General features: G+C 35.8%; 1 protein-coding gene and 1 long non-coding RNA gene across 4 annotated transcripts in view; one reads left to right on the top strand and one right to left on the bottom strand.

Annotated features, from left to right (window-relative positions):
- Nucleotides 1-21,908, bottom strand: part of BRINP3 (BMP/retinoic acid inducible neural specific 3) — a 410,242-nt gene that overhangs the window by 78,667 nt on the left and 309,667 nt on the right. The gene's annotated exons all lie outside the window — the stretch shown is intronic.
- LOC145713336 (uncharacterized) lies at nucleotides 4,272-11,341 on the top strand. The gene is made up of 3 exons (XR_014136404.1): nucleotides 4,272-4,536; nucleotides 8,800-9,010; nucleotides 10,884-11,341. It is a non-coding gene; the product is annotated as an uncharacterized LOC145713336 (long non-coding RNA).

Raw genomic sequence — 21,908 nt, 5'->3', positions numbered from 1 at the left:
TTGATACTGGGGCGCCTGGGTGGCTTGGTCGGTTAAGCGCCCGACTTCGGCTCAGGTCATGATCTCACGGTCTGTGAGTTCGAGCCCCGCATCAGGCTCTGTGCTGACAGCTCAGAGCCTGGAGCCTGTTTCAGATTCTGTGTCTCCCTCTCTCTCTGTCCCTCCCCTGTTCATGCTCTGTCTCTCTCTGTCTCAAAAATAAATAAATGTTAAAAAAAAAAAATTAAAAAAAAATAAATAAAAATAAAATAGGTTGATACTTATACTAAGTACTAACTCCAAAGCTGACAGATGAACATGAAATTGTGTTCATCAATGCTCGTCAAAGTTATTGCTCAATCGGAACACCCTGGTATAAAGTTACTTTTTGTTCCTCAAGAGCCAGTTTTCTAGAAAATAGCATGGATTCTTTTATCTTCTGATATTCGCTAGCAAAGATTTGCCCAAATTAATTGCAAACCTTGACATGACAGAAATCATTGCCTTACTTGGTAACATAAAGATTTTTTATCCAAACATTTCATAGGGACTATTTGAATGATTTTTATTAGCTTAGAATTTTCCTAACTTTTACAGTAAATCATTGACATGACTTTGAGTGGCCACATATCATTGCAAGTCTATTCACATCATTCTATGTCATGGGTATAGAGTTTCTACTGAAATTGACAAAATACTATAATGTTGCATAAACTAAATGACAAGCTTGTTGAATAGCTTGTGAACTGGCCAATTTTATGAGGCTACAAAGTGATGGGTACACAACAGCATAAATCTAAAACTGATCCTAATCCCTAGTAGTTGTGTAGAAATAAATTGTGCTTCAGCAAAGGAAACAACCAACAAAACTAAAAGGCAACCAACGGAATGGGAAAAGATATTTGCAAATGACACATCGGACAAAGGGCTAGTATCCAAAATCTATAAAGAGCTCACCAAACTCCACACCCGAAAAACAAATAACCCAGTGAAGAAATGGGCAGAAAACATGAATAGACACTTCTCTAAAGAAGACATCCGGATGGCCAACAGGCACATGAAAAGATGTTCAACGTCGCTCCTTATCAGGGAAATACAAATCAAAACCACACTCAGATACCACCTCACGCCAGTCAGAGTGGCCAAAATGAACAAATCAGGAGACTATAGATGCTGGAGAGGATGTGGAGAAACGGGAACCCTCTTGCACTGTTGGTGGGAATGCAAATTGGTGCAGCCGCTCTGGAAAGCAGTGTGGAGGTGCCTCAGAAAATTAAAAATAGACCTACCCTATGACCCAGCAATAGCACTGCTAGGAATTTATCCAAGGGATACAGGAGTACTGATGCATAGGGGCACTTGTACCCCAATGTTTATAGCAGCACTCTCAACAATAGCCAAATTATGGAAAGAGCCTAAATGTCCATCAACTGATGAATGGATAAAGAAATTGTGGTTTATATACACAATGGAATACTACGTGGCAATGAGAAAAAATGAAATATGGCCTTTTGTAGCAACGTGGATGGAACTGGAGAGTGTGATGCTAAGTGAAATAAGCCATACAGAGAAAGACAGATACCATATGGTTTCACTCTTATGTGGATCCTGAGAAACGTAACAGAAACCCATGGGGGAGGGGAAGGTAAGAAAAAAAAAAAAAAAGAGGTTAGAGTGGGAGAGAGCCAAAGCATAAGAGACTGTTAAAAACTGAGAACAAACTGAGGGTTGATGGGGGGTGGGAGGGAGGGCAGGGTGGGTGATGGGTATTGAGGAGGGCACCTTTTGGGATGAGCACTGGGTGTTGTATGGAAACCAATTTGACAGTAAATTTCATATATTAAAAAAAAATAAAAAAAAAATAAATAAATAAATAAAATAAAAATAAAAAAAAAAGAAAGAAATTGTGCTTTTCCTGTTTTCCTTTTCTCTGAAAGACACAACATATTTTCATATTAAAATACTTCAGTATGGCGAGCCGATTAGTTTGCCCTTCTTTAGAGGATCCTCTTTATGAACTCCTTTTCAAACTTTTGAGAAATTACCCAAACAGAGCATAAACTACAGAACCTGAAAGATTCAGGTCTTCACTTTCCCAGTCCCCTTACAGATAGAGTGGGCGCATCATGAAAGCTATAGGAATCCAGTGTGCCCACCCAGATTTTGAATCTTAAGCCATTGATGCAATAGCAAAGAGGATGACCAGAGCAATTCTCTCAGGCAGTAGTGGTGACAGCAGTGATGGTAGTGCCCGGAGCAATCTAGCATTTATTGTAGTTAGCGGTGATGACCTCACTAAGTAAGTCTTATGCAAGATTTTTTACTTTATCCTATGTATCCCAAAAGTATGCTTCTCCAGATTTCTTGATGATTCCATATGCTATACAATATCCTCCAATGAATTCCTTATCAGATTAGCTCAACTAGAGCCTGTTTTCCTTACTTGCAGCAAAGAATCCGGGCTAATAAAGTACTGGTATCAGAAGTGTTTTGGCAATAGCTCTCCTGGGGAATTGGGACAATATATACTTGGTGTCCTCGACTGGTTGAGACATGAAGCTTTTTAAATCTATATGGTATTATGAGTGGAAATTTGACAACAGAAATTACCACCTGTGCTCATCTAGAATGCTGTGGAGACAACATTTGGGACTATGTACCCACAGAACTGAACGAAGAACATGAAAAATTCAAAGACTGAGGGTGAATTGGTTACTGCAAATAGAGACGACTTGCTTAAAGAGCTCAAATCCCTGCACTTTCCTCTCAAAGAACGGAATGAATGTTGGAGACTTTCAAAGAGTGTGCTAAAGGAATCTTTTATCTCTTGCAGCTGTAGGGCTTCAAAACAAACTTTGATCCCAAGACTGAATTTAAATTCCTGCTAGATCTGTTAAATTAAAGTTAGAAAGAATGCTGATTGGGAAGGCATGGGAACAGGGTAACTGCAAGGTAGGTATATGGAAGGACTGAAATTAACTCAGAATAATTCAAAGCATTAATCATTAATACTTGCTTCCTTGACTCCAAGAAACAGCACCTTCTTCTTTGTCTGATTAACTAATGCTGTCTTGCTTTCAGCCGTTGTAATAATCTGAATCAAAGGAATGACCTTCACTGGGAAGCCAGAGTTCATCATGCCCCACTTCCATCAGCCATTATGCCCCAGGGGAGTGTATTGAAACTAAGACTAATTTTCCAATAAGCTATCACGAATTAGCGAATTTTTATGGGAGAAAAAAATTACATGCATTGGTGAAAGACAAAGCTAACATCTCTGCTGAATAACGTGGCTGTTTTCTGTAGGGTAGGGATACCAGTTAGTGTGAAAAGCTGTGTGAAATCAGGAAAATTCTGATTTCAATGAGGATACAATTAATACTCTGATTGAAGCATAGGTATCATAGTATACATTAGGTCTAGTGTGCTACTTAGAAAGGTCTAAACAGTAGGAATTTTATAGTTTATTAATCACCTCCTGGTTCCTAGGGATTTAAATACAGGACTGGTGCCCTGAAGTCCTATTTGATTTGTATAATTGAAAAAAAATTAAATCTGGAGACTAAGACCTGACTTGAGTCATCATGAGAGAGAAGAATGAGGCCCTATTGAATTCCCAGTCCTGAATCATCTCAAAGACTCGGAACTCCTGTAACAAGCTTAAGTAGGCCAAATCTTTTCTGTACATTGTGAATTAATTCTTAGGGCTCCTGAATGCCAGAATATTCCAGGAATCAGTGGGCAGCCTTATAGAATTAAGATAGTAAATTGGGTTTTCCGTGAATCCCCCTCAAATTAGGTCCAGTGGGAACTTAACTCATGCCTCTTTATTTTCCCAGTCCCTGGGTAAAGAATTAGAAGAGAGGAACATTGGCTCCCTAACGTATTATGAAATAAGACCTATTAAGGTAAGAAGAATACAATGAAGCTTTCCTTTCCTACCAAAAGACTAAATCCAAAGTGATACTGCTTATTTTGTTCTGTTTGACACAACTGCAGGAATTATAGATCCGTTCAGTACTGAAAATTGTGAGGATAGTATCCATATTCCATCTCCAATTAACTCACCATGTTGGCTACAGCTTAACCATAGAGCAACTCTAATTGAAATGCTATTCCAGATGTGGCAGCTTACTGGTGGGATGACTCCTGGCACTAGGGATAAATCCTCTCTTGTGGCACAAAGTGTTTCCTCTATCATTGTAAACAGAGAATATACCGGAAGCAGTTTTCTTTCAAATGTCAGGTACAAAAGGTAAACATTCTCATTTCTCCTTTCATTCTAGGATTCAATCATTTCACAGTCTCCGTGATATGATTTATTTCATGGGAACGTAGACCATCTCATCATGCCCCAGGACATATTTTGTTAATGACATCATACTGAAAAAACTTGGAAACCCAGGTAGCAGAGATCCTGGCTGCTGGCCCGTACCTTCGCCATGTACAAGGACCACAAATCAATCTTATGAAAACGGAAGCACTCAATGCCTGAGTGAAATTTCTAAGTTAGTGGCCCCGAGCACATTTGGATATTCTCTCCAAAAAGAGGAACAGGTAACTGCTTCTTCAACTCCCTTTACAACAAAGATATACAAATGTTGGAAGTTGTGTGAAATGAATTAACGATGAATTCAATAAGCTGTTTTGGGGTGTCAGATGTGCCAGTTGTAGATTCTTTTGCTTCTCGACGTCCTCAAGAAATCACACTTGCTATGTGATTTAGGGACTGGGCCTGGCATAGCCTCTGAGCCGGAATCCCTAGTCCTCCTGCAGATTCCGTGAGCCGTCCAAGCCATGTCTTTAAATAAATTCTTTTTCTACTGCAGTCAGATTCTATTTTTGAAAGAACGTTGACTGGTAGATACAGCTAATAAAGGCCTAAGGTAATTACAATCTAGAGGTTAACAAAAGTATAGCAAGTATTTATTAAATGTCTACAGCATGCCTATCACTGTGCTAGCTGTGTTAAAACTACAATAAGAATCATTATTGCAGCTATAACAATAGTACTTTCTTCATAGGTTTTCTGTGTAAATGAAATTAGATAATTACCATGAAAACTTAATAAAATGCCTTTTTCGTAATTAGTGATAAATGGTGGCTATTATTTTTCTTCTTACAATTTATTCAATGTTTCTATGCATGCTGTGCTGAGCACTTTACATGGATTATCTCATTTAATCCTTACAGCAGTCCTTGGGGATGGGTGCTATTATATTCTGCATTTCACTGTTGAGGAAATGTACCTTAGCAAGTTTCAACAAATTGTTTAAAGTGACACAGTTATTAATTAGAGCTCAGAACAAACCAACTCTGAAAAATGCATGATTTCTGTCTTAACAAACAGGGGTAATGAGGAAAAAGTTACTATTCTCTATATTTAAAAAGTACCTTTGTTTGGTAGACTTCACAAATGTTATTACATCCAACCTCATAACAGTGCAGTAGGACAGACCAGATTTATTGAGATGTGATGTGAAACTAATTTGAATTTTGGAATTATAGCACAGAGCCAACTATGAGAAAAGAAAATGAGGAAAATAATAGACTCAAGGGAATATAAAAGGAGTGATAATTTTATATTTCTCTGAGTGTTGCAGCAACATTTTATTTTTCTTTGTATCTTCCATTTGCAAAAGCCTAACACAGTACATTACATATAATATGAATTAAGTATATATTTTTAACTGGCTTAACCAATTGACAAGATCCAGAGAGAAATGGTTGAAGCTAAACGTAAACATATACAGAATAATTCATTTGGGAAAGGAGAGTTTGAGTTTAGTCATATAAAATATGAAACTACAAGTTAGCCATGTGGGAAAACAGAATGGAAATAATATAAATATTATAATTCTAAGCCTGAATATTGCTATGGAAAAAGGGAATTCAGGTTGAAAGCAACATTATAAAATAAAAACATAGATCAATTTCTTAATTTATGGGTGAGAAACCGGCAAATGATTTTCAGGTGGTGAAATTACAGTATATGTAAGTTTCAGCGTATTGATAAATATTCAAAATATCCTGCAAAAATGTAATCATGGGTTAAAAGCAAAACTAAAAGTACGTATTCACGATTGCTTACGGAAAATTTACATTCAGTGTCTTTTAAGTATCAAGTACTGCTCTAGGCACTTACCTCTTAATTCTACACAATCGTTATTGCTGTGCCCATTGTATGAATGTTAAAACCATGATTTAGAGATGTTACATAAACCCCTCCAGATGTGAAGCCTTGCAAGTAATACCTAGAGAGAGACTGTGGAACCCACAGGCAATGGAGCTTATTAGAATGGATATGGTTATGGACATGCTTAGGATATGGAGCTTATTAGAAACCACGTGCCTACTGTCAGACAGAGAAACCTGGGTGAGGGTAACTAATGGTGGTGAGAAGTGAGAGATTTTATTTCATATCCTTTCACTAGCCAGCAATATGTAAAGAATATTCACTTTCTCTTGAAGTTGGAAAAGCACATCTGACACCACCTTCTCCTGTAGACCAGTTGTCCATTTTTTTTGCAGCGGTTTCTCTTCTTTCACAACAATGAAAGAGGAGGCCAAAAAAGTGTAGTGCTTTCCGTATGAGCACAGGTCTACAGAAAAGGTGAATTAGTACTTAAGTAACTTTCAGCCATAACTTGCATTTTATATACTGTGTTGTCATCTTAAGTATTATTAAACATACATAAAAATGTATGATACTTATTAAAATAATCCTGATTCACATATTATTGAACTATTATAAAGTGTTCTCAAACAAGATAAGTTTTAGAACTATAAAAACAAAATCACCATTTCTTTCTTTTTTATTAAGACCCCTTGAGGTTTTTCTTTGCTTGTTTGTTTTTTAATGTTTATTTGTTTTTGAAATAGAGACAGGATGCAAACGGAGGGGCAGAGACAGAGGGAGACACAGAATCCGAAGCAGGCTCCAGGTCCCAAGCTGTCACCACACAGCCCAATGCAAGGTTCGAACTCACAAGCTGTGAGATCATGTCCTGAGCCGAAGTCAGAACCTTAACAGACTGAGCCACCCAAGTGCCCCACAGAGTCACCATTTCTTAACAATATTCATGTGGGTGACTTATAAATAAGCTACCAATAAACATATAAGATATTACGCTATTCTGATATAGTTTACGCCAAGTATATTTCCAAGTATAGGTAGGACTCTCGATGCACTATAGAGAAATTATCTGAGTCCCTGGTCATTTGATAGAATCTTAATACATTGTTTTAAAACCCTGGAAAACCAAACTTTAACAAAGAGTAAATATACCTTTCAAATACTGAAACCTCTGAGAACAACAACAAAAAAAAGCGACCAAGATTCTGCGCAAAAACAACAGGTAAACTATCAAGACAAGGAGACTACTCAAGCAGCCACATAGAATGTCTCTACACACAACTAGGAAGGATGGAGAAGTCAGGCCACTATGTGGCTGTATGATATTCATTTGAAATCTGCTGTTATTTTTCTTCCTTTCTTATAAAAATCTTACATGTATACCAGTATCTGTTGGTATAAAAAATATGATGAAATGTTCAGTAAGACCTCGTCAGTGCCTGTGGCAACAAATAAATGTGTAAATGTACATTTATATGTATCTGTGTGTATAAAATTAACATATATATATAATTATGTATGTAGGGATTACTGTGTATAATATAGTAATTAAGGATGTATAGTTATCCTTAACTCCTTCCTCAAATATTTATATATTAGCTTTTATGTAGAATTGAGATGTTATATTCTCTATTTTATGATGTCATGAATTGAAAGTATTTCCTGATATTTCTTAATATTTAATATTAATATTTGAAGATTTTTAAAATCTGGATTCAATTTAACCAAGTGTATTTTATATCGTGCTCCTCCAATACATTTTTTCACCATAATACGTAAGTTTTTCAGGACCTTAACCTTTTAAAGTAAAAACAATATGTGATTCTGCCAACTGTTCCTGCTTATTCTATTTATTCCGAATTGAAACATCTCTGACTATGGCATTTTCACATCACAATAAAGTCAATCGTTTATTATGAACTTGGAAACCATCATCACTAGACCAAAGCTGAGAGCTCTTTCCCCAAATCCCTTTCTTTGGACGGCTCCAGGTTAGAGCATGTGGGTGAGAGAAACTTGCGGGAGGCGGAAGGAGGATATGAAGTGGGAACCATTATTCTCGGAGTTTATGACCATAGACATGTGACAGAAACAGTCCGTCCGTAAATTCAGTGACATGGTGGCTTCTACAGATTTAGCAGCTTCCACAGAAATGGCAGCTTGCCCAGAAACAGCAAGTTCCAAATACCTCTCCACGGGCTCCATCGTGACAGTGGCCAGATACATGCAGCCTCGTGGACTTGTCCAAGGTGCCAAGCCTCGCTTTTCCAAGCCATTGTGGGGCTTCGAGATTAAGTGGATTTAGATATTTCCTTAATTTTCTGTTTATCCCATTAAATCCCTCCCTTTCCAAGTTCTTTCCTCATGCAAGCACGATTTCCCATTTCAAGCCCCTTGTTCACATATGCTTTAGTGGTTTTATTTTACTCAGTTCAGGTAAAGAAAGTAGGTGAGGCACCAGTGGCTAGTTTCCTCCCCTACCCATTGTCCTCTTACAGAACATTGATTTTATTGTTGACGGCGATGAACAGATATGAAACGGCTGGTAGTCTCTAGTGGATACCTAGCATTCCGGCCGGGGTCACAGAAGCAGCAATCTACGGGGAGGCGGGGCAAGGGGGGGCCAGTGTAGGGATTAAGTCTTGCTTTTCTAGGTATTTAGGTATTGTTCTTCTTCCTTGCAGGCCTTTCCTGCATCCTCCTGAGCAAAACGAAGATCTTAAGGTGTTGCAACTATGCTAGAAAACCCAATGGCAAGGGAGAGACTTTGTTTTATGTCCTCAATTCCTCCAAGCACAAGCACTACTACCTTACTTCTGTAACACACAGATTATTGTAACTGAGGATGGACAAGGAAAAGCGTGGACTGATAGTTCCTCAACTTCTTATCTCGAGGTAAGAAAAGTTCTTGTTTCTGTGGGCTATCTCATAGGTCTTTACCATATTAAATTAGATATTTATTTTTTTATTCATGTAAAATAACGGTGATGGACACCTCACATATAAACAACATACTTTGAAAAATACCTATGTTTTTAAGATGAAATATATTTCATAAAACATTTTCTTTATTTCATTTTTTTGCAACTTCTTTAATGTCTCACGTAAGAGAAAACATCTGATGCTCCTGTTTCTGCGTTCAATCTATTGCAATATCATATACCACGAAGCTTCCAGAAATCTCCACTATACAATCATAAGAGAATGAAAGTGTAAAAAGCAATAACATCTCAATAATATTATAACAAGAGACTTGATCTTGTGGACCCCCTGAAAGTGTCTCAGGGACCCCCAGGTGTCCTTTGAGTACACTTTGAGAACTGCTGCTCTGAAGAATAACATACATATAACCTCTTGTATTCAAAGTCTATATATTAGGTAGTGAATGCATATAATATGTGACTAATATATAAAATAACTATATAGTTTTATTTGTAATAACATTAATATAATACTGATAACAACAAATGGGACCAGTTTCACAGTATGAAGCAATATCATATTTTACGTGTTTATCAATAGAAGATGGTTATGCTATTAAATTGAAGAAAAAGGAATTTGGGATATCCATCCCCCAAGAATGTACATATAATGTGTCATTTTTCAAACAATCTAAACAATAATCAAAAATAAAAATCACATGTTAGTTTAAATTTAATAGCTGCTGCATGCTTTCAATAATTTTTTTTGTCATAGGTTATCTTAGAATTACATGGGGCAGAAAAACAAAACTGACACAGCTATTATTTGTTTTTCCCCCAAAAAATGTCCTGCAAAGTTTCAAAACTGGAGCATCATATTTATTTGATCTGGTACACTGGTAAGCTTCTATGATCATAGCTCTGAAAATCACCATTACTATTCTTAGTGGAGAACTCTGAGAGCCAGTCATAAAAGATATAAATGATACCATATGGTCTGAGAGCCTGATGCTTTTGTAGAATCCTGGCATTGTGTGTAAGAAAAGTGGTCTAATAATAAAATCATGGCAATATTACTTCTTTCTCACAACAATATTTTCAATAGTAATCTAAGCAATAAAAGTAATAGCAGGTCTAACACCACTGGCAATATTAAATTGAAATAGCAAATTGCAAAGCTAGTAAAATTGTTATCAAAGGGATTGATCTACAATAAAACAAATATTTCAAGCTCCCAAATAAATGTTCAATAAAGTGATGCTTCACTATTGTGCAAACATTATGATAGCAATTTACCAAAGATATATTACTTAAAAATATCTTGCTATCTTTCATATACTGGGGCAAAACACAAAGAACAAAAATGAAAATACACTTATTTTTATGTTCCAAATGATTTTTGTTGTTCACAATACTTTACTTAATTTCAAGGAATGTTTACTTGTATTGGAACCCATGGAAACATTAGACCTTGGCCAGAAATGTTTCTTCTCTGTACAAATAAATGCAGTCAATGTAATTATTCAAGAAAGGTTTAGGGACAATTCTCATATTTTCCAAACAAATTGTAGTTTTCTTTTTTCTATTGCGTATTAAGGAAACATAAAAAATAGTGTATAATTTTTACTTTTTATAGGACACTAAAACATTAACAGAAATCTATTTTTGTATTTAATATCAGTATTATCTATCTATCTATCTATCTATCTATCATCTATCATCTATCTATCTTCTCTTACATATCTTGTAATTGTCAGGAGACACTACATTTCGCTTCTATAAAAATGTATCCCCAAAACCTACATGTTTAAAACAACAACAACACTTCTTTTTTGCTCACATTACAGGTCCACTGGATCAGCAGTGGGTTCTACTGGATCCCAGGATCACAGAGGCTCTACCTCCTTCTAAGTACATACCCTGGAACATAAGACCTTCTTGATCTTCACAGTGGAGAAAGAGAAAGTGACATGTGTTTTGTTGTGTTTACTGCCTTAGTCCATAAATTACACACTTTACTTGCCTGTCCTTTATTTGTTAAGACTTGTCACTTATACCATGTAACTATGAGAGGACCAAGAAAAATAAGGAAGCAAATGAAGTGCTGGTTGAACATTACTATCTCAGGAGTCTACCCTGCTGATCATCAAATATTCCTTTCCTTCTACTCTACTCTTCCCAGGGAAGATGAAACAAATATCCCATCACCATATCAAGTGCAAAGGCCAAGTTATTTGAGAGATGTGGACTAATTTATTAATCAATTTCAGATATGAATTCCATTGGTCTTCAAGTCAAATAAATTAAAAAGGTGAGTTATTTATTTGCTTCTTATACATACTATAAATGCTGTAAGAGGGAGAAAGTAACGACAGTAATCACTACCATTTGTGAAGAGTGTGAATAGAAGACACAAAGAAGTCACTGTTCACAACCATCCTGAGACCCTCCATGGCACACTATGAACTCCTTACTCTGGAAGTGGAAAGTGTTCCTTGATTAGGCCTTGGTTTAACTTTCTGGGAGGTTCTTCCTTTTATGATTCCCCTTTACCAGTAACTGAACTCACAGTTCTTTTCCAGAGATAGTTCTTAGATCTGCTACATTTCTTTACCTTTGTGCCTTTCTGCCTGTCTTAGATTTAAAGGAGACTGACTGCCTTGAAGCTACCAAGATTTTAACGGAAGACCACATCCTTATTCTGATCTTTTACAGAACATGTGTCCCTTGAGCTTTCTCGTTCTTCACTTTGTAATGCTTGGACACTAGAAGCAGTTAGCTCTTTTAAGTCGGAAAGCCTGAAATTTCTGGACTTTGTCCCTTTCATGTCCCCCAAAGAGCTTATTCTTTTCATGTCCTAAAGGGAGTTCATCTGTTTCTTTAACAAATGGCCAAACACAGCCATTTGCCATCAACACGTAACATGAAGGCTTTGCTTTTTAACTCCTTTCCCTAGAGCTATAATTGCATGAAACAAGTGACCTCCCCTGTAAATAGGTACAGATGACAGCATTACCAAAAGATCACATAGGCTGACATCTTTCCTTACTATCCATCAATTTACCACTAAGCCAATATCAAATCTGTTTCGTTTGTTTGTTTGTGATTTATCAGGGAAGTATACCTCTCCCAAAACACAACTTCTGTGGTTGTCAGGATGGACAAGGTTATGCAGTGATGACAAACCCACGCACAATATAATGTATTCGTTACTGCCATTATTTTGGGTGTCAATGTCAAGTTATTTTTTAGAAAAAAAATCCATAATTTTAATGTATAATTCTGATAATAAGTAAAATTATCAAATAACAGAAAAACACTGAAAATAAAGCATTTTGGTGATAAATTCCGCAAGCCCATATTTACAATACTAAATCCCAAGAAGTTCTAAAATTCAAATAGGAATTTATAATTAATTTGACAACCATGCTCGATATTACCTAAGTTCTTTAAGAAACAAATCTTTCTTGAAAAAGGTGAGTCTACAGTTCCAGACAAGTTGGAATGTTATGTAATATAAACATTTAAAAAAAATCATATTATTATTCTAAAAGCTGAGATACTGTAAGTTCTGTAATACGTATTCCCCAAAGGTTTTGCATATATTACTAGGGACCTGTAATTCCCAAGTCACCAAAAACAATAGGATATCATGAGGTAACTGCTGGTACATAATACTTTGGCACACATTATGTTTCCCCATTTTAATTATATTTAGATTTGTAAATTTTCCCATATTCAGTATGTGTATTTTTTTTATAAATACTACTGTGTGCTGTCATTATCGTTAGTATTATAGCCATATGGATTATAAAGATATTCATACAGAGTAATTGCATTTCATATAAGCTAGTTACAATATCAAACTTTGCAGGTATGCATTTTAATTCATTAAAATATAACATCTTATTATTATTTATACCATCCAAGAAAGGGAGGAGAAGATATCTAAGGAATTAGGTTAAAATGTTGATGGCAAAAATCTGAATACCGATTCTATATCCTTCTTGCTCACTGATGAAGATTAATTACATCTCAGAACACCTATAATTGTTTTGCCAACACAGTGACGGAGATTGAATTTCATCTCTCTTACAGCCCCTACCTGTTACTCACATAGTGTCTATAAATGTTCGGAAAACCACTATGGAGATGAAGGAAAATGGATTTGCTAAAAAAAAAAAAAAATATTAAACAAATTGGGTGAGTCAAATGACAAGACAATATCAGAGTAATAAAAAAAAGTCCAGAGAAATTGAAGAATTATAAAGGAGGTGATATATTTAAATTTTGTAACTTTTACGTTGTACAAAATTGTTTGAAATATTTCCATGATTGAAATTTTGTTATCAGCTTTGCAGGAATAACAATATATGCCAAACTGAGCAGACATAAGTAGAATTAGATCATGCCTACCTTTCTCCTTTCTTTTATTACAATGTCAGGATAATATTTAAAATGTCTCAGCAAACTCTTCCCTTCATGACTTTAATAAGTAGATTTGCCAGGTGCAGCACTAGCAGGAGGCTCATAATGTATTTAAGTTTGAAAATGAGGCAATTATATTTCAAAGTTCTGATTGGCTACATTTTAATTTCGGAACCATGAGATGAACTGATTTAGCTGGTGGCTTTCTGGAGTAACCTCGTACATTTGCACCTGTTCATTTTATTAAAACAGAAACACCTTGCCCGAGATGAGAAAAGGATATTGGTCACAGAAACCATGACAGCTTGGTCCCTTTGCTCTTATTATTGATTACATTTCTTGACAGTCACATGGGAAGTTAATTACTAGGAGGCAATTAACACCCTTGCAAAATAATAAAGAAAACATAATTATATTGAGAACTCACAGAGACTGTTTGTAATCTTAAATGTGATATTCCCAGGCCTCTGAATATCTATGGCAACCCAGGTCCTGACACTCCTTTTTGTCTACACTCCTAACCCAGTCCCTGTTCCTGACAAAAAGTGGTAATTATGAATACTCTGTTGCCTTATTTTAAATTATTAAAAAGAATCCTGAATTTTCATCAATCCAATTAAAAGTTCCCCAAGGGATTGCTCAGTGAAAACAAGAGAAAATTTGCTTTGCATACAAAATGAATCATCTTTCTGGCAAAATAGATCTACTGTCAGAAAGACTCAGGACACCTTATCTAATATTAGTTTGTGATCGTGTTAAATTAAATTGCTGCTTTCTCCACTACAGAAGGGAGCTCAATGAAGAGACTCTGGAGCAGTCTATTTAGGCTTTAGTTCCCTCACTGCCCTCCAGAAACTATATGACCTTGGGAAAAATAATTTAACATATATGTTTCCTATTCTGTTAAGTGGAGAAATGTTGGGTTTGCAATATTCACTGTTATTACTTTTATCCTGAATGAGCACACGAGGTGTTCTGGTTCGGAGATAGATTTTTTATGGAATATCTCACTGTAAATAATGATGTGTCAGCCCCCTTTGCCCTAGTCCTTACCTCTGGAGTGACATGATGAAGGTGATAATATTTTTTTCTCCACAAGCAGCCTGACCAGGGTCCAGGAAAAATGACCTTTTCTGTTCACAAAGAAGGAGGCAACAATCCCTTTCCCTATCTGAAGACATCTCCTTGGAAATGAATGGGGCTGAATCTGAACTCAATACTGGTACATAAATAAAATCTCTTTAGAAATCAGACAGCCCGTATGTTTCAAATTTTACACTATTTTCTGCGATTTTTGGATCTTCATCTCCCCTTGAAATGTTCAGATGCAGGGAGAGAGTCTCTGCTGTCTTCCTGGGGATTAAGCAAGAAACCCAGTGTGGGCTGTAACCACTTGGCCCTCTTGGGGAGATAGAAGTTTTATTTTCCTTTCAGATCACAGCAATTAGTTACTGAATCAGGGAGACAAATCTAATTCTTATAGTATGAGAACATGTTTTTCAGAGACTAAGAAATTTTGCAGAACAGGTAAGAAATCGAGGGAAGTTATGTTTTCTCACAAGTAATAATAGTAACACCCTAACAGGATTTATAAGATTAAATGAGTTAGTGTGTGAAATTACTTAATAAATCACATATAATTAGCTCAAAATTACCAGAGTCTAACTCCAACTGATTCTTCAAGGACTTTAGAAGTTAAGGCATTATCTATGTTTTTTAAATATAAGGTAAACTCCATTTAACACACCATTATTTAGTGCTAAGCTCCCTTTATTTAAATTTTTTTATTTCAAAATAAAATCTCACAGGAAGCTACAAAAATAGTACAGACAGAAACATGTGTACTTTAGATTCAGTTATCTTAATGGGTACATTTTTCTACCAATATAGCACAATATCAACACCAGAAAACTGACACTGGTACAATGCATGTGTATAGTTCTCTGCTATTTTATCATAAAGAGATATATTAATTCTCACCACAATCAAGATACTGAACTATCCTCTCACTGCAAAGGTATTCTTGTTTCTTTTCTTATAGCCAAGCAATCCCTCTTCCTCTGACCATCACTAACCACTGGCAAACAATAACCAATTTTGAACCTCCATAATTTTTTTCATTTTGAAAATGTTATCCAATGGAATTAGACAATATGAGATCTACTGAGGGTGTTTTTCTTTTTTTCATTCAGCATAATGCACTTGAGGTTTATCTACATTTTTGTGTATACCAATACAGTTACTAGTGCCTTGTTCTGGTGAGTAGAATTGCAAGGTATAAATACACCACAGTTTGTTAACTATTTACCTAATGAGAGACGTTATGGTTGTTTACAGTTTTTGTCTAATACAAGCAAAGTAAATCATTTTCATTTCATGAAATTTATCAATGATATGTGAAGGATTAACTCTGCCATTTTATTTTTTTAAATTTTCTCTTTTCTACCCTGTTTTCCTTTGTTTCCTTTTTTACTGCCTTTCTGTGCATTGCATGAACATTTCTTAGAATTTTATCTTATCTATAGTATTTCAATGCATTTCTTTGCACAAGTCTGTTTTAAATGGTTGCGATAGGCATATATCATGCGCACATAACTTATTACAGTGGGCTTGTACAGAGGTTTTACCAGTTTGAAAAAAGTACAGAAACACTACCTATGCCCTTTAAATTCTTTTACTTTCCTCCTATTAGAATATAATTGCCTTAAATATTTTCTCTGCATACATAGTGAATCACATTAGGCAGTATTATGGTTTCTCCTCTTCAGCTATCAAACATAATTTAGAAAACGTGAGAGGAAAAGGAAAGCCTATTGTTAACTGTTTTCACCTATATGTTTACTGTTTCTGTTGTTCTTTCTTCTTCTTGCTGTTTTGATTCCTTCTTTTATTATTTTCTGTTTAGAACACTTCCTCTAGTCATCACTTCAGGGAAGCTCTGTTGGTGAAATGTACCTACATTTTTCTTCATCTGAGAATGTCTTAACATTTCCTTAATTCCTGGAGGATATTTTTCATATTTATTGATTTCTGCTTAACATTTCTTTTCTACCGACACTTGAAAAATACTGTGTCACTTTCTCTGGCCTCCATAATTCTTAAGAGAAGTCATTCAAACCATGTATCCCTACAAGTGAAAAGTTATTTTGCACTCTTTGCTATATATCCATAGTTTTCAGAAGCTTGACATGATGTGTGTTAGCGTGGATTTCTTTGTGTCCATTCTGTTTGATGTTCTTTCAAATTTTTGAACTTGTAGGTTTTGTGTCTTTGACCAACTTTAGGAAAGTTTCTGCTATAATGTCTTTGAATAATTTGTGCCCTCCCCTTCTTTCTCCTCTACTTGCAAGATTCTGATGACAAGAAAGTTAGATCTTTTGTTAGAGTACTGCAGTTCCCTGGAGCTCTGTTTGTTGTTTTATAAGTTGGTCTCTGGTGTCCAGATTTGGTAATTTACATATTTCTAGTTTCCAGTTCAGTGATTCTATTATTGAACCCATCTATTGAGTGTTTTGTTTTAGTTATTATCTTTTTCACTTCTAAAAATTCCATATGTTCTTCTCTAAAACTTTTATTTTTTGTGGAATGTATAAAATAAAACATTTATCTTTGCAAAAAGAAAAAAAGGTCAGATCTTAGCTCTAATTTTCTGGGAGGAAATATTTGTCATGCTTGATGGCAGTATCTTTCTTTTCCATGGAGCCTTGAGTTATGACAGATTGTCTACCATGTTATTTAGGGAGGGGACTAATCACACAAGATAATATTTAGGATGGGATCTGACCACACCAGAAAGACTAACAATGTGGTAAAGTGTTGAAGATTTGGCTCACACAGTATCAGTTGACCTGCGGACTGAGATCAGAGGCATGAGCAATCAAACAATTATGCCTATGTGATAGAGCCCCAGTAAAAACTATGGACACAGAGGGCCACCTGGGTGGCTCAGTCAGTTAAGCATCCAACTCTTGATTTGGGCTCAGGTCATGATCTCATGGTTGGAATTGTGTCTCACTTTAGGCTCTGTGCTGACAGCACTGAGCCTACTTGAGATTCTCTCTCTTCCTCTCTTTCTGCCCCTCCCCCCACTTATGCACGCACTCTCTCTCAACAAAACAAAACTATGGACATAGAGGCTCAGCTGAATTTCCCCGGTTAGTAACAAACACACCATGCATATTGTCACAAATCAGTGACAGGAAACTAACGCATAATGGCTCCATGCAGAGAGGCAAACAGAAGTTCCAAGTTTAGAAATTCCTAGGACTCTGCCCTATTCACTTTTCCCCTGGCTGACTAATCTGTATCTTTTTCTTGTAAATAAGTATAACCATGAATATAATAGTTTTCAGTGACTATTCACTTTTCACAGGAAACTTTATATATATATATATTTTTTTCATTTGTTTTAAGCATGTTCATAAATCCTCAGTCAAACATTTTTGCGATAGTTGCTTTAAAATCTTCATCAGATAAATCTGAATCATTTTGTTGTTGCTATATGTTAATGGTCTTATTCCATTCAAGTTGAGATTTTTCTGATACTTTATATGGTAAGTAGTTTCAAATAAGATGTGAATCTTGTGAGTATAACATTAGAAACCACTGGGTCTTATTTAAATGTATTTTATCAGGTTGCTTTTGACACTGTCACGCATGGAAAAGGGCATCATTTTGTTAATGCCAAATCAGGGTAAAAACCCATATTTCAATCTTGTCCTACATGGAACCTCCTGGAGAGAAGGACTTCTCATTACTGCTAGAAGGGGTGAAAGATCAGTTTTCACAGGGTGTCTCTGCTGATAGAGTCCTGCCAGGAAGGAATAGGTGTCTCATTACTGCTCTGCACTTACTCTTCTCTGACACTGAGGGACTTGGCCTTGTTGGTCCCTTGGTTGTGACAGTCCTGGTTGTCCTGTAGGTCCCCTCTGATGCCGATGCCGTGAGAAAGAGGGTATTGTTACCACACAGCAGGACTTATCGCTTGGTCTTTTATGACACACCCTAAGGAGGGAGTTGGAAGAAGCTCATTATAGCCTGGCGAGGTCAGAAATCTAGATCCCAACTTAGCTTTTGTTGACAGGGGTGGGTTAGGACTTGAGATTTCTCTGGGGTGTTCGGCTTGAGTAAGGAAGTTAGTGTCCCAAAATTTTCTCTTTCTAGGTTCCCCTTTCCTGGTCCTTTGCCTAGAGAGAACAGCACTTTCTTGGAACTGCTTTTGTTTGCACACATTGTTTTGAATAGCAGGTAACATAATAAGGGCATTCAGAGACCACATTTCTGTAACTCAGCTTCACAGTAGATTTGTAACAACAATTGGTTGTAAACTAGTGAAATGACTTAATGGGCTTTGAAAAGAAAAAAAAAAACTGTCAGTATGGAAGGAAAAGGGAGAGGTGATAATATGAAATAAATTTGGGAAAACATAAAAATAATTTGGAAAAGAGTAAAAGGATATTTGGGAAGAGACAAGAAGTAATGTAGGAAGCCTAAGCAGGAACTTCTGCATTTGAGTCCTGTGAGTGATAAAGCGTTTCAAAGGGTGTTAGGAAGGTTTACTTGATGTTTGTACTCCCTCAAATATCTGAGTTATCAAAACTTTTTAAGACATTTGACTATAAAGACAGTTACCAAAGTTATTCACTATTTTAGTGTTACAATAGAAAAATGTGCTCCCAAAAGATATCCACGTACAAAATATATCCAATCCCTGGAACTTATGTTATTTTAATTGGAAAAAAACATATTTGCAAACATGATTAATTTAAGGTACCTGACATTGACCAAGATGGCCTTAGTGTTCCCCTCAGCATACTCAAACTTAGACAGGTTTCTTCCTAAATACAGGCCCTTAATATGGTCTGAAAGTTTATGTCCAATGTTGAAATTCTAACCCATAAGGTGATGGTATTAGGACTGGGTTTCCTGCTATAACAAATACCTAAAAATGAGAAGCAGGACCTCACCAGATACCAAATGCACTGGCACCTTGATCTTAGACTTCTCAGCTTCCAGAACTGTAAGAAATAAGTTTCTGTTGTTCATAATAAGACATACAGTTTTGATATTTTTGTTACAGCAGTCCAAATGGACTATGGCAACCCCTGACCTCTCTTTGCTTAGAGCATTTACTTTAGAAAACTTGGAATTATAAATTCTTCCTCTGACCCTTTGAAATGTAAATCTTATCCCAGCCCCTGGTTAGTTTTATGACCCAGGAATTTCTTTCTCAAGAACCTGGGAACCATCCCTTTGAAATATAATCATTAGAGAGGCACCTTTTTCTCATGTTCTCTGGGAAGGTAGGAGCCTAAATATAGGCAATAATTAGCAAGCACCTATGGCCTATTAACATTAATAAACCTCCCCCAAGACTTGAATTGTTCCAAAACTTTCTCACTAGCTCGCCCCTGTTTAAAAATAGCCCCACCTCTGGGGCGCCTGAGTGGTTCAGGTCATTCGAGCATTGGGCTCTGTGCTGGAGCCTGCTTTGGATGCTGTGTTTCTCTCTCTCTCTCTCTCTCTCTCTCTCTGCCCCTCCCTGACTCGTGCTCTGTCTCCGTCTCTCTCTCTTTCTCTCAAAAATGAATAAACATTAAAAAAATAAAAAAAAATTGTCCCACCTTTTGTTAAAGGAGAATTGAGGTCCATCTCTCTCTCTCTCTCCTACTATAAGAGTTTTGATTAAAATCTTCCTGCCTTTTTCAAGTGTGATTTTTTTTTTTTCCTTTGATAACATGAGATGATTCATCTGAATTCCTGACCTGGGTTCTAAACACCATCATAGCATATCAAAGCAATATTATAATAGAGAGGTAGAGGCCGACCCCATATACATAAGAGGAGAAGGAATGTGACCACAATGGCAGAAATTGGAGTGATGCAAGTGATAAGTCTTTAAGAAAGGCTGGTAGCAACCAGAAGCCAGAAGAGGCAAGGGAGTACTCTCCTCCAGAGTATCCAGAGCATCTGACACCCAGAACTGTGAGGAATTAATTTCTATTGTCTTCAGCCAACAAGTCTGTGGTACTTTATTTTGGCAGCTCTAGAACATCAAGAGAGTGATCAGAAAACATTGTTATTTCAAAGTATCTTTTTAAACTTGTAATTAAACTATTGTAAAATCATTCATCACTTTGGAAACATTTTAGACTGATACCACTCTGATTAAGGTGATGCCATAAAAGTACTCTGTGTTTGACAACTGTATACTGTTTTCATAAGGAAAAGTAGTAGTAAGGGAAAGCCATAGTGATAGTTTGTTTTCATGGGAAATGTGAAATATTTTTTGGTTTTGTTTTTTTTTTTTTTTTTTCCCTGAGTACTATTGTTAGAATGATAGAATTGGGATAAGCCACTTAAGCACCTGTTTTTAAGGAGAATGTTGTTTAAATAGATTAATTCAGCTGGAGCCCTGGAGATACTAATGAAATTCACCAATTTAGGATAAACAGCTTCAGTATGGATTTTTGATAAGAAAACAGCTGCTCATCTAGAAGTAGTAGTAGCTAAAGTCTGAAGGCCATGAGATTTGTCTGTTTTGGAAGATATGATATGCAAAGAACAGATGGTTAGCATAAATAATTCAAAATAGCTCTCCAGTCACTTCTTTGGGTAAAAACAATATGTTGAACTATGTTTACAAGGTTACTTGGAACTCTAGATGTACAATGTGTCTATTTCTTTTCCATGATTGGTTTCAGTTTAAAAACAAAACAAAAATTTTCATCATTTAATTGTTCTTCTTTCAAACTCATACAAACAAGGACATCACATGATCATATAAAACTATTATGTGTACATTTTATGCCCAATCATGATTAGGTATACCTAGGTCTCCAGCAGAAATTTTGTTGAGACTAGAATGGTATTCACTTTTCTCACATGTAGATTCAATTACAACCTGAAACAAATATCAGTATTTATAACAATAAAAAATAAATAAATAAAACTAACTTTTGCATAGTATTTATAGTTTACATTTTCTTAATGTTTCATCTAATTTTATTTTATTTTATATATAAAAATCCAAAATCACTCCATCAGTTAAAAATATATATAGTGCTAACCTCATAGTTTTATAATCTTATTGGATATTTGCATTTTCTAGTAAAGTTTTTTATATATTCCTTGTTAATTATTCTTGAAAATCCCCATTCCTCTTCTTGAAAAACAGCATTAAAACTTGAAAAATTTATTTTCTTTTACTTCAAAATTTCCTATGTATTACAGGTATGAAGAATTCCTTTTCTCCTATCTCATAGAAAAATATATGCATATACTTATGCATATACCTATGTCCATCGATGGCCACAAGCCCTAAAACATGATTCATAATCCCCTTTCTCTTGGTTGATTACTTCTTCTCTTCATTGTTTCATCCCTTTTAGGTGTGAGAATAGCACTTGTGACTTTGTTAATCAAATAATGTTGACCAGCTTCTT

Source organism: Panthera onca, chromosome F1 (genome assembly GCF_046562875.1).
Source record: "Panthera onca isolate mPanOnc1 chromosome F1, mPanOnc1 haplotype 2, whole genome shotgun sequence".
In the NCBI taxonomy this organism is placed as follows: Eukaryota; Metazoa; Chordata; class Mammalia; order Carnivora; family Felidae; genus Panthera; species Panthera onca.
Note: the sequence above shows the minus strand (reverse complement) of the source record. Positions and strands in the feature narration are given on the sequence as shown.